The sequence below is a fragment of the Bactrocera dorsalis genome, chromosome 6 (genome assembly GCF_023373825.1).
Source record: "Bactrocera dorsalis isolate Fly_Bdor chromosome 6, ASM2337382v1, whole genome shotgun sequence".
In the NCBI taxonomy this organism is placed as follows: Eukaryota; Metazoa; Arthropoda; class Insecta; order Diptera; family Tephritidae; genus Bactrocera; species Bactrocera dorsalis.
In genome coordinates, this window is record NC_064308.1 from 37638693 (window position 1) to 37652019 (window position 13327).

Here is a 13327-nt window from a genome sequence, read left to right on the forward strand (position 1 = left end):
TATACCGTAGTAATGTGCATGAGTGGTTTAAGCGATTCCAAGAAGGTCGTGAGGACGAGAGCCATCACCGAAAAATAGTCGTCTTCAGAAGTCAAAAATAAAGACAATGTTGATTTGTTTTCACGATTCCGAGGTTATTGTACACCGAGAGTTCGTCCCACCTGGCCAACGATTAATGCTGTGTTTTACCTTGGTGTTATGAAGCGTCTTTTGTAACGCATTCGTCGTGCTCGACCACAATACCGTTAGGCAGGGTCCTGGCGCCTGTTGCACGATAATGCGCCGTGTCATCGGTCGACGCTTGTCACTGATTTTTTGACAAAAAACTCCATATTAACCATTAATCACTCACCCTACTCACCTGATCTGGCACCCTGTGATTTTTACCTATTTGGAAAACTTCATTTGCCCATGAAAGGACACTGGTTTCAGGACATTTCAGCTATCCAAAAGGCGACGACCGATATTCTGAAGAGCATTCCGAAAAATGACCTTAAACACTCATTTGAAATGCTAATTGACCGGGCTAAACGCTGTATCGAAGCACAAGGAAACTACTTTGAATAAAAAGATATAACTTTTGAAATATCTTAATTTTTTGTTGTTTTTTTTTAACAGTCCTGTTTCTTTTGCGATAGACTTTGTACATTAAGGAAGGTTTGAATTTAAAAATTACCACAAGACATTTATATCGCATTATCTATGGACTTGATTACCACATACATTTATTTACATATGCACTTATTCGTACATACAGGCACGTAGCCAGGGGGGGGGCTATTGGGCTTAAGCCCCCCCCCCCCCCCCCCGAAATAAGGAAATTTTTGAAATAAATCGCAAATAAAAAAAGATTTATCACTGACTGAATCTTTTGAAACTCTTATACACAACTCAGCTCAAACCTATAACAGTCGTACGCAACTACACTAGACGGTGACTGAAAACTTATCAAAAGTCATACTTAAGCGTTGTACAGATCTCCATCTTGATATGGCGAAGTTGGTTGGCCAGGGATATGACGGAGCAGCAAACATATCAGGGCATTTAAGTGGAGTGCAAACCAGGATAAGACAACTGTATCCAAAAGCTCGATATGTTCATTGCGCTAGTCACCGATTGAACCTTGCGCTTTCTAATACTATGTCATTACCTTCAATACGGAACTGCCTTGGTATTGTCAGTGAAATAGCAAATTTATTTAGAAACCATTCAAATGCAAACACAACTTTCCAGGACGTTATACAGAAGCACGCACCAGAAAGCAAAAAAAGACGACTTGTTCGCCTTTGTGAAACAAGGTTTATAGAAAGGCATGAAAGCATTATAAGCTTTGTGGAGCTTTTCAAATTCATTGTATTAAGTTTGGAAATAATTTCGAGTAAGACATGGTCCATTTCGTCTAAAGCATCAGCCTTCTTAGCAGCGGTAGAGAAAAGCGATTTTTTGCTTAGTCTATTGTCTGTGAGTCTGTGTAACTCCAAGAAAAATCTATGGATTTTGTATCAGCAATGAACCGAGCCAAAGAATTAATAAGAACTCTGCACCAGATAAGAGAAACAGCGGTTGGTTTTTTCAACGATATTTTCCAAACAGCATCACAAATGTTTAAAGATCTTTATGACATAGATCTTGTAGTGCCTAGAGTGACTTCGCGTCAACCCCTGAAAGCCACTTCAGTGTTACAATATTTATTCCATGCGTTGATGCTCTGATTCAAAACATGACAGAACGTTTATTAGTGAATGAGGATATACTCTCGTCATTTCAAATTCTACTCCCAGGTTTTGCTGCAATTGATAATGCCGAAGAATTAAAAAATTTAACTATTTACTTCGAGGAGCAAATATCAATGACAGCATTAAAATCAGAGTATCGATTGTGGTGTGCCAGCTTATCAACAATAGATCCAACCATAGAAGTGTTGAAATTACTGCAACATTGCGATGCAACGTATTTTAAAAATATTCACTACCTGCTTACAATTTTACCAACTCTTCCAGTGAGGACCGCTTCCTTCGAAAGAACTTCTTCAACCTTAAAAAGAATAAAAACTTTACCACGCAGTATGATGGGCAATGAGCGGCTGAGTGCACTTGCTGTTATTGCAGTGCACTAGGATACTAAAATAGATCCAGATGAAGTAATTAATGATATGGCAAACAAGAAGAAAAGAAAAATATTACTTATTTAAGTTACAACTACCAAATAATTTAAGTAATATGTATATGAATTTATATTGTTTTTTTTTTTAATAAACAGAAAATTCAAAGTTTATATATGTTTTTACTTCAGCCCCTCCCCCGAAATAAAAAGCTGGCTACGGGCCTGCGTACATACTAAGTAAATTCGTGCACAATATATGCTACTTCGTGCGGTATAAACCTACTTGTTCTACATACAGGTATGGAAGCAGGCTCCATAGATTTGTTCGCTGATTAGTTTGGTTTCACAGTATGCACATTAACATCATCTCATTTTGTGTTGTTAGTTTGATTGCGATAGTGCCCATTCCTGTCTATGAGTAAATACTATATATCCCGGTTGCCGTTTGATCAAAAAGTGAACTACATTGGGTAAAAATTGATCAAGCCAAATTCGAAACCGACTAGGGAAAGGAAATGAAATAAACGTACACCTTGAAATTCTGCGAAATAGGTTAGTAGAGACCTGTATTTTTTCTTATTATCGAACAGAAAAATTCATTAACGCTTCCCACTTAAAAAACATTTCATTAAAATTTTCCTTTAATCGTTTACATTATACTTATGGACAAATACATACAAAAACCAAAAATAATAATAAAAACAAGTAACAAAGGGCTAAGTTCGGGTACAACCGAGCATTTTATACTCTTGCAACATGCAAGAATCTACGCCAAGGAAATACCTTAAAATGTAAAACGTCAACCAGGGGATCGGAATCTAAGTAATTTTCTATATGTTATATCGTACATATCTATATATATAAAAATGAAATGGTGTATAGTTGCAACGCTAAAACTCGAAAACGGCTGAACCAAATGAAATACTTCTTTTGGGGGGTTTGTTTGTTTTTACCACGCGCAGGTCATGTCTTAAAATCAGAATAAAATATTAAGGGGGCGTGGCACCTCCCATACAAATTGAATTTTTCGAGTCGAATATCTTCAAAAGTGTTTAAGGTAGGAACATGGAAATCACCTATAAAACCGGGGGCTATCGAATAAGGGGGCGTGGTACCTCCCTTACAAACTAAATTTTTTAAGCAAAATATCTGAAAGGGTTCAAGGTAGGGACCTGAAAATTGGTATAGACCTATATGGTATCAAAAGCCTTCTTACACATAAAAGAAGGGGTAATCGGAAAAGGCGGCGTGGCACCTCCCATACAAACTGAACTTTTCAAGGTGAATATCTTCAAAAGTGTTTAAGGTAGGAACATGAAAATTGGTATAGAGCTATAGGAAACAACACCATTCTCACCCATAAAGCTTGGCGTTATCGAAAAAGGGGACGTGGTACCTCCCTTACAATCTTTAATTATTTTGGTTGTTAATCCACCATATATTTATCTCATTTTCCACCTAGCACGACATTTTGGTTGTTCTTGCTGCAGCGGTTATATGGTAATTTTGGTTGTGTTACGTGCTATTTTTGGTTTATGGAAATGGCAGTTTTATGAAACAAACACAAATTAAATTAAACGTCAATTTTGCTTTGCAATCGAACACGCAAAATTTAGAGGGCAATAAAAATGCGCCTTGCTTTACTGATATATTGATATATTTTGTTTTAAAAAGTGAGTTATTTAGTGAAAGTGATTTAGCGTGTTGGCGAATACCGATTTATGTACATTGGAATTTATCATTCAATTGATCTGCTTCATTAGTTTAATTCATTCATTTTTGGAGTTTTCAAAGGTAAGTTATTGGTCCGTAAAACCTTATATGAACTTTATGCAAATGAATGATCATTTCCAATTAGATATTTGTTACGATGTCGAGAATCAGTACGTATGGTAACACTTCTCGGAGTTCCCAGGCCGCAAGGAGAACACGAAATAGCAGAGCACGTCAAAGGGAAAGTGTTATTGAGAGGGTATCACCACGAAATAGACTGCTGGAGAGTAGCACGCACCAGTTAGAAGATGTCAACCAAACATACAATCAGCAAGAACGATTGAGAAGAAGGGAAGTTCACAATCAGCAACAACGATCGAGAAGAAAGGAAGTTCGTGCTCGCCAAAGTGATGAAGTAAGATCACAACATGCGATTATTCGACGACAACAGCGGCAACATCTTTCTTTTGTGAACTTTGAACGGGCAGGTTTTCGATATGATCCAAACATTCAATATAGCGCATGTGTTCAAATCGGTCAGAGGTCAGTAGTTTGTCAATATTGCAATGCAGTCAAATTTAAAAATGAACCGTTGCCAGAATTGCTTCCACCTCCACAGCCATTGTTCCAACTGCCTTACGGTGAATCTCCTCACTCGAGCCATTTCTTAAAGCAAATTGTAAATGAACAAAACTACAATCCAACGTTTAAGGTATTTTTGCCAAACAATATTCGACAGAAACTACAGAGCTTTCCTCCAATTATACACGTTCATGGGCAAATGTTTCATCTCGCTGGATCGCTGTTGCCGCATCCAGATCAAGAACACAAATATCTCCAAATTTACTTTCTGGGAGATTCACATGATGAAGTAAATCGGCGTTGTGCTATCTTCAATACAACGAAAAGAGAAATAATCGAACAATTGCAGCAAATGTTACACGAACACAATGGCCTCATTAAACTGTTTACGATTTCGTTGGAACGTATGCCAACAGATGATCATAGTATAATCATACAAGCGGACAAAAGACCAACAGGGTCACATGAAAGACAATATAATGCACCTACAGTTAGCGAAATATCAGTTGTGGTTGTTGGAGAAAATTTGCAGTCGCGTGATATTGTTATCAAACGTAGAAATTAAAACGCACTACAACGGATAAGTGAGACACATCGGTCTTACGACGCAATGCAATATCCGCTCATGTTCTGCCGTAGAGAAGACGGATATCACTTAGGATATAAGATGATAAATCCGGTGAATGGTTAGTAAAAAAAAATGTTTGTTTGCTACTTCATATAGGTAATTTAAGCTTTTAGGTGTCGAGACAAATAAAAAAGTCAGTTCAATGAAGTTTTACGCATATCGAATGATGATTCGCCAAAACTATGACAACCATTTACTGAGATATGGACGGTTATTTCAACAGTATGCAGTTGACATGTATGTTAAAGTTGAGACAGAACGACTTAATTACATGCAATACAATCAGTCGAAGTTGCGATCTGAAGAGTATATTCACTTAAGAGATGCAATGAATGGTGATGCGGATATTACAGATATTGGTCGACTCTATATTTTGCCATCGACATACATTGGCAGTCTTAGACACATGCATGAGTACTCCCAGGATGCGATGACTTACGTGCGCAATTATGGACGGCCGGATTTGTTTGTTACATTAACTTGCAATCCAAAATGGCCAGACATTACGAATCTATTGCATCCCGGTCAATCACAAAGCGCTCGCCACGATGTTACAGCACGCGTGTTTAAACAAAAACTCAGATGTTTGATGGACTTTATTACGAAACAACGTGTATATGGCACTGTTCGATGCAGAATGTACTCAGGTTCAAGAGAGGTTTGCCCCACGCACACATTCTTCTTTGGATGGTGGAGAAAATTACACCTGACCAAATTGATGACATCATTTCCGCCGAAATTCCTGATGTTGAAATAGATCCAGAGTTGCACGAAGTGGTGATGGCCAATATGGTTCATGGGCCATGCGGAGAACACGATCCATCTTCGGTCCCCGTGCTTTTATTTCGGAAACTCAAACTGGAAACGACGGATACCCTCTCTATCGGCGTCGCTCACCCTCTGACAATGGCAGAACATTCATCACTCAATTGAAAGGAAAGAATTTCATGGTTGATAACACATGGATCGTTCCATATTCGCCAATTTTGTCTAAGGCATTCAAAACACATATAAATGTTGAGTATTGCAGTTCAATAAAATCAATTAAGTATGTTTGCAAATATGTCACCAAAGGAAGCGATATGGCGGTTATTGGCGTTGAACGAGATGAAATTAGCAAATTTCAAATGGGCAGATATGTGAACTGCAATGAAGCAATCTGGAGAATATTTTCATTTGCAATTCATGAACGCCATCCTACTGTTGTGCATCAGTCAGCTCATTTGGAGAATGGCCAGCGAGTTTATTTCAACGCAGAGAACATAGTACAGCGAATGGAAAAACCACCAGCAACCACTTTAACAAGTTTCTTTGCAACTTGCGCCAGTGATCCGTTCGCGAGAACATTGCTTTACTCGGAGATGCCTCGGTATTATACATGGAATGTATCGTCTTTCCCCCGGCGCAACATAACCCTGGCGGTTCGTTTTTAAATTTGACTGCATTGCAATATTGACAAACTACTGACATCTGACCGATTTGAACAGATGCGATATATTGAATGTTTGGATCAAATCGAAAACCTGCCCGTTCAATGTTTACAAAAGAAAGATTTGTAAAAATTTTGTTAAAGTATACACAATGAAATTAGGAAAAATCGTTCATATTCTATTAAAACCAATACCGGTGTAATTTTTGAAATGAAAAAAAAATCTATTTTGGGCACAACGAAGTTTGCCGGGTCAGCTAGTACTCTATATAACTCAGACACCGACCGAAAAATTCGGTATAAGATTTGTCAGAAAAACGAAAATCATTACGCGAGTGAGTTATGAGTTAGAGTGGTATCGACCCGATTTTATCTATTAACTGTTACCATGCTTCAAAAAGCGGTTCATTAAGGTACCTCACATATATTCAACAATCATGTCGAACAAAATCAAGTTTTCGCTTAAATGTATATATTTTAGACACAATGATATACTGTTATAAGTAAAACATGTTCTGTTATTTTCTTTGAGATAGGTCAAATATCCAGCATAAAGACAATTATATTTCTCACACTTTGATCGATCAAAAGTCAACTAAAGGTACTGGGGTTCACATCTTCGGGACTTGAGCAGTTTTGTTTAGATTTGATCATGAGGTAGCATACTTTAAAGGAATTAGTGGTGCAAAGTTTTATAACATTATATCACTTGCTTCCTGATTTTTGTGCTGGAAACTGAAAGCATAAAATTGAATTTGAGATTGTGTGATTTGGGAAGAGGCGTGGTTGTAATCCGATTTCACCTATTTTCACACTAAACATAGGAATTTGAAAAAAATGCAACATAATATGTTTAGTCCAAATCGGTCAGTCGGGACCCGAGATATGCGATATCACCAAAAAAGGGGCCACTCCCATAGTCCAATTATCACACCGGTTCCCATAAAGCCTTCTTTTACCATTTCGGAGGTAAAATTGTATGACTCTGACATAATTACACAGTTATTGATTTATTGAGCTTTTAATAGTTTTAAACAGCACCGTCATTTGGACAGTGAGCGCCGTTATATTTTGATTTCATGCTGTCGGTAGTAGTTCTTATAACAGCGAATTTGGTGGTTGGAGCTTTAGGAGATATGTTCATTAAATTTATTAGAGGGCGGGCACTTTTTCAAAAGTTTTTGCCCACAATTACCGTTTTATAAAGGGTGATTTTTTAAGAGCTTGATAACTTTTTTTAAAAAAAAAAACGCATAAAATTTGCAAAATCTCATCGGTTCTTTATTTGAAACGTTAGATTGGTTCATGACATTTACTTTTTGAAGATAATTTCATTTAAATGTTGACCGCGGCTGCGTCTTAGGTGGTCCATTCGGAAAGTCCAATTTTGGGCAACTTTTTCGAGCATTTCGGCCGGAATAGCCCGAATTTCTTCGGAAATGTTGTCTTCCAAAGCTGGAATAGTTGCTGGCTTATTTCTGTAGACTTTAGACTTGACGTAGCCCCACAAAAAATAGTCTAAAGGCGTTAAATCGCATGATCTTGGTGGCCAACTTACGGGTCCATTTCTTGAGATGAATTGTTGTCCGAAGTTTTCCCTCAAAATGGCCATAGAATCGCGAGCTGTGTGGCATGTAGCGCCATCTTGTTGAAACCACATGTCAACCAAGTTCAGTTCTTCCATTTTTGGCAACAAAAAGTTTGTTAGCATCGAACGATAGCGATCGCCATTCACCGTAACGTTGCGTCCAACAGCATCTTTGAAAAAATACGGTCCAATGATTCCACCAGCGTACAAACCACACCAAACAGTGCATTTTTCGGGATGCATGGGCAGTTCTTGAACGGCTTCTGGTTGCTCTTCACCCCAAATGCGGCAATTTTGCTTATTTACGTAGCCATTCAACCAGAAATGAGCCTCATCGCTGAACAAAATTTGTCGGAAAAAAATTTTCGAACCGAACACTGATTTGCAAGCGTTGCTCGTTAGTAAGTCTATTCATGATGAAATGTCAAAGCATACTGAGCATCTTTCTCTTTGACACCATGTCTGAAATCCCACGTGATCTGTCAAATACTAATGCATGAAAATCCTAACCTCAAAAAAATCACCCGTTATGTTATTTTAGCACTTAGTTGTGACACTTCCTAGGTTTTAGGTTAATGGCGCTTTGTGGTCGTGGCAATGGTCCGATTACGTCCATCTACGAGCTCATATTTGTGTGCTATTTATTTACATATATTACCCACAAATGTATTTGTATTTCGGAGGCAATGGAATTTTTCAAACGATACAATACTGTTATTTTTGCGAAATTTGATTAGCTACGACTAAGTTACGCGTATTTGATCAGTTATTGCAATTATGTCAAAAAGAAAATACGCAGTGGGGTTATTTTTGAAAATAAAAAGTAAGATATTGGATGAACGAGCTTTTGTTGGCTTATCTATAAGGAAATTGGTAGAAAAATATGAAGTTTCCAAATCAACAATCTCTAATATTAAAAATAAAAAGCAACATATTATAAAACAACGCTCATCTGAAACGCAAAAGAAAAACAGAAAACCAGTTGTAATTTGAAAAAAAAAATGAAGGGGTGAAAACGTTTTCTGAAAAATGCAGGTCTAAGAATATCCCTATCACTGGCCCAATAATTCAAGAAAAGGCCAAGCCAAGGCCCACTGAGCTATAAATAGAGAACTTTAAGGCAAGCAATTGGTGGTTACAATCTTTCCCCTTGAGACATAACTTTCAATCTAAAGCCTTAAGTGGTGAAGAAGTAAATGTAGCTGTCTCAGAATAGAGGGAAAACTATCAACACTTTTTAAAAATTATTTACCTACGGATCAGTTTAATGCCGATGAAATTGAACTGTTTTATCGTCAATTACCTACTCGAAGTTTCATTGCAAAATGCGCAGTTTGTAAAGGAGGCAAAATGGAAAAGAAAGAAAGATGTTGTTTTGGTGCAGCAGTACAGCAGAAAAGTTAATACCGTTGGTTAGAGGTAATGAAGCTGCAAGTTTTCCACTGAAATAAAATATTGTATTGACCAATAGGCTCACAATAAAAAGGCTTGGATGAGCAAAAGAGGAAGTAAAATAGAAAAATTATTTTGTACATTGGTAACGCCGCAAGCCACAATTTAATTAATGAAGACTCAAATGTGTTTGCAAAATTGCTGCCATCAAACCCAAAGGCAAACAGACCAAGGAATTATACAAAATGTAAAAATAAAATATAGGTAAAAAATAATGCTTTCTCTAATAACACATCTTGATGAATGCAACAATGCAAGTAAATTGTCGAAACGCATTTCTGTTTTGGATGCTATTCAGTGGTTGGTTTCTTCCTGACAATTAGACAATCTTGTGATAAGCAAATGTTTTCAACGTGCTGGATTTCTTTGCCATGATTTTCTGGAATGTCCACCGCAAGAAGATGTGAATTATGAATGTTTGATAAATCACAACTATCTTGAACAAATTCGAAATTAATTAGTACCGTCCAAAGGGTTATTCCCATGAAACTATTTTTAACAACGTGGTAGGGGAAGTAAAACACATCTCCCCAAGGAACTTCTTCAAGTGAAAGTGAAGATGATGGAACTGAAAACTTTAATCTTCCCACAGCAAAGGAGGATTTATCAAACATTAATGAAGTCATTATACTTGTATATGAGTATGTATCAGCACATCAATCAACTTCGCTGCCGGAGTTTTTAAAGTTAAAAGCGAAATTGGAACAAACTATAAGTTTTTCAAAATTAAACCAAACTGAAATAGTTAAATAATTTTTTAAAACATATGTCCGTCCGTCTGTCCGTGCAAACTGTAACTTGAGTAAAAATTGAGTTACTTCGATGAAACTTGGTATGTGAGTTTCTTAGTACAAAAAAAAAATTCGAGTTCGTAGGTGGGCATAATCGGACCACTGCCACGCCCACAAATCACCATTAACCGAAAACACATAAAGTAGTTACCATAACTAAGCACTAAATTAAGATATAAAGCTGTAACGCGGTAAAGAGGATCGCAGTAGCAAGAGGACCTTGTTAGCGTGGCCCCGCCCTCTAATAAGTTTAATGTATAAGTTAAAAAACTTTTTATAGTTTTTAATAAAAAAATATTTTATTGGAGCTATGCTCCTTTATTGAGTTTCACTTAAGAACTAACATTTACAATTAATTATACTTAACTCTAGACCTATGTTTGCCGCTGCAACGGGTACGGAGTTCGCTGACGCTGCGCTTCCCACAGGTTGGCACTTCGCTGACGTTGCGCTTCCCATAGGTTGCCACTACACGTGTCGCAGTCTCAGCGATTTAGTGGTATCATATTATTTTACTTTGTATCATATGATATTACTGCATCATATGATACTTTTGAATGTATGGGGTGCTAACTAGTCCCCCCTTGAAATTCAAACGTCCTCGTTTGAATCTTTAGTTGTATTAAAAATTTGGTTGAGTCCTTCTATTGCCGTCTGTGAGAGTTTGTTGGGTTCGTCTTCTTTTTGTTTGATTAGAAGTTTCTTCCCGAAAATTAGGGCGATGAATATTAAAAGGATGATTAGCGTGATGCTGGTTCCGTGCTTTACTCTGTTTGCTGCTTCTAACAGACTTACTTCTTTTGTATTGTTGAAGTTAAGCTGTTTCAGCATCTCCAGCGAGAGGAATTCTTCTATATTGTGTAGTGCGGATGACGGTTGAAGGATGGCTGGTAGTGGTTTACTTGCTGTTCTTTCTTCGTTATAGAACTTTTTTCCATTGATAACGATTGTTACGTTGGTATACAAAATTATGAAGGTCCCGTTTAAAAATGTAGGTTCGTTGTTTATTGAAATTTCTCCGTTGTATTTATTTAGAAATATTATTCCTGGTCCCATTTCCTCTATGGTTGGAATATGTTGGTTGTTGACCTCCGTGCAGTTTGGCAAACGACTTTTTAAAAGATTATTTATACAAGTATCATTACTTAAATCTATTACATTATTGCTTAAGCATATTTGTAAGGAATTGTATTTTTTACAATAATTTTCTATTCCATAAATTCCCTTTTCACAGTTTAGAATTGTATTGAAATTGATTTTATTGATTCTCCCGTTATTTTTTACTGCTCTAATATCTAAGGTTTTACAATTTTGGTTATCTACGGTTGGGAGGCTAACAATATAAATTATAATTTTGCCATTGGTTGCAATTTTTATTTCGGAGAATTCGAGTGCTTCGTCTAAATTAACATATGGAATATTGTCATTGTCTATTACTTTTTTCACAATATTTATTTCTTCATTTGATAAGATAAAAGAATTTATTATATTGGCTTTTGCCCAATGTATTGCGTATGCAATATTTAAAATTTCTTCCTTAATTATTTCTAATTTATATTTTAGCTGTAAAAATGCTTCAATTTCTAAACTCTTTTCGTTTTGCATGGTTTTAATTATATTATTCGTAATATTTGTTATCTCGCTAATTTTGCCTATTGTAAGTTTGTTAATTAATACCTGATTATTGTTATTTTGTAAAACATTATTTATCTTACTTGAAATTATTTCGTAGTCTTCATGGTCTGGACTTCCTGCAATCCATTTCCATGCGCTACCCAAGAAATTTATTGATCTTTTAATTTTTTGCTCTACTTTTAGATTGTTAAGTTGGGCTCTTATCTGTGTTATTAAGTGGGATATGAAGGGGTAATTAGGGTTTTTGCGGATAGTTTCAATTTTAATAGTCGCTTCTATGTGGTCTAGTGTGTCCGTATATTTTTCTATGTCAATTTCATGTATTATCCTAAATGTTCCTGTTTGTAGTCTAGCCGTTCCCTTTTCTATTGTTATTAATTGGGAGTTTGAGTAGTCGAGGATCTGTACTTCCGCCAGGCATAGCGGTAGTAATATTCTGGAAAAAATGTCAGTACATATTTAGTTACGTATTCTACCTTTGTGAATTATTTGTCCTTTTTCAGTTAACACGGTACTATTTCTATCTTCCTTAACTATTTCCTTACTGTAGGGTTTACTTAACTTAGTTCCTAATCTCCTATTTTTCTTAACAAATATTATTTGTCCTGGTAGATATGATTTTATTTCCTTCTTATTTTTGTTATGGTATTCGATATCCTTTCTTTGTTTCTCAGCTAATTTTTCTAAGTTGCTTTGTCTAGTTCTTTCTATGTCTTCGGGGGTAAATGTAACATTCCTATGAAAAAATAGGTCTACTGGTCTTTTAAGTGTAGTGGAATGAACTGAATGATTATACTCGGATACTGCTCTTTCTAAAAGTTCTTCAAAATTTCTGTGTCCACCGTTTTCTTTTATGCAGCGCATTATTTCAATTAATGTAGAGTGGAATCTTTCCACTTGTCCGTTAGCTTGGCTTTTGTATGGAGGAGTAGTGTAGACTTCTATTCCTAACTCGTCTTTCATCATAAATTTTAGAGAGGCTGAATTTAAAGATGGCTCATTGTCGATAACTATTAATTTTGGTACTCCGAAGAAAAATATAATATCTCTTAAAGGTTTCCTGACGTCTTCTATTGCTCCGCTATTTAGGCTTTTTGTTACTGCGTATTTTGTAAATTTGTCTAAAGCTGTCATTACTATTTTTCCCTCTGTTAAAAATATATCGATATGAACCGTGTGTCCTGGATATGTTGGTAATGGAGTTTCTGCAATTTTCGGTTGATTAGGATGCCTCTCGTACTTATTTTCTTTACAAACGGTGCAGTTGGCTATTATTCGTTTTATTTTATTTAACATACCGGGAAAATATTTTGTTTCGAGAATTTGTGTTTTATTTTCTGTGGCATTCCTATGTGCTCTTAAATGTTCTTTTAATATGACGTTCTCCTGCTCTTGTTCATCACTAA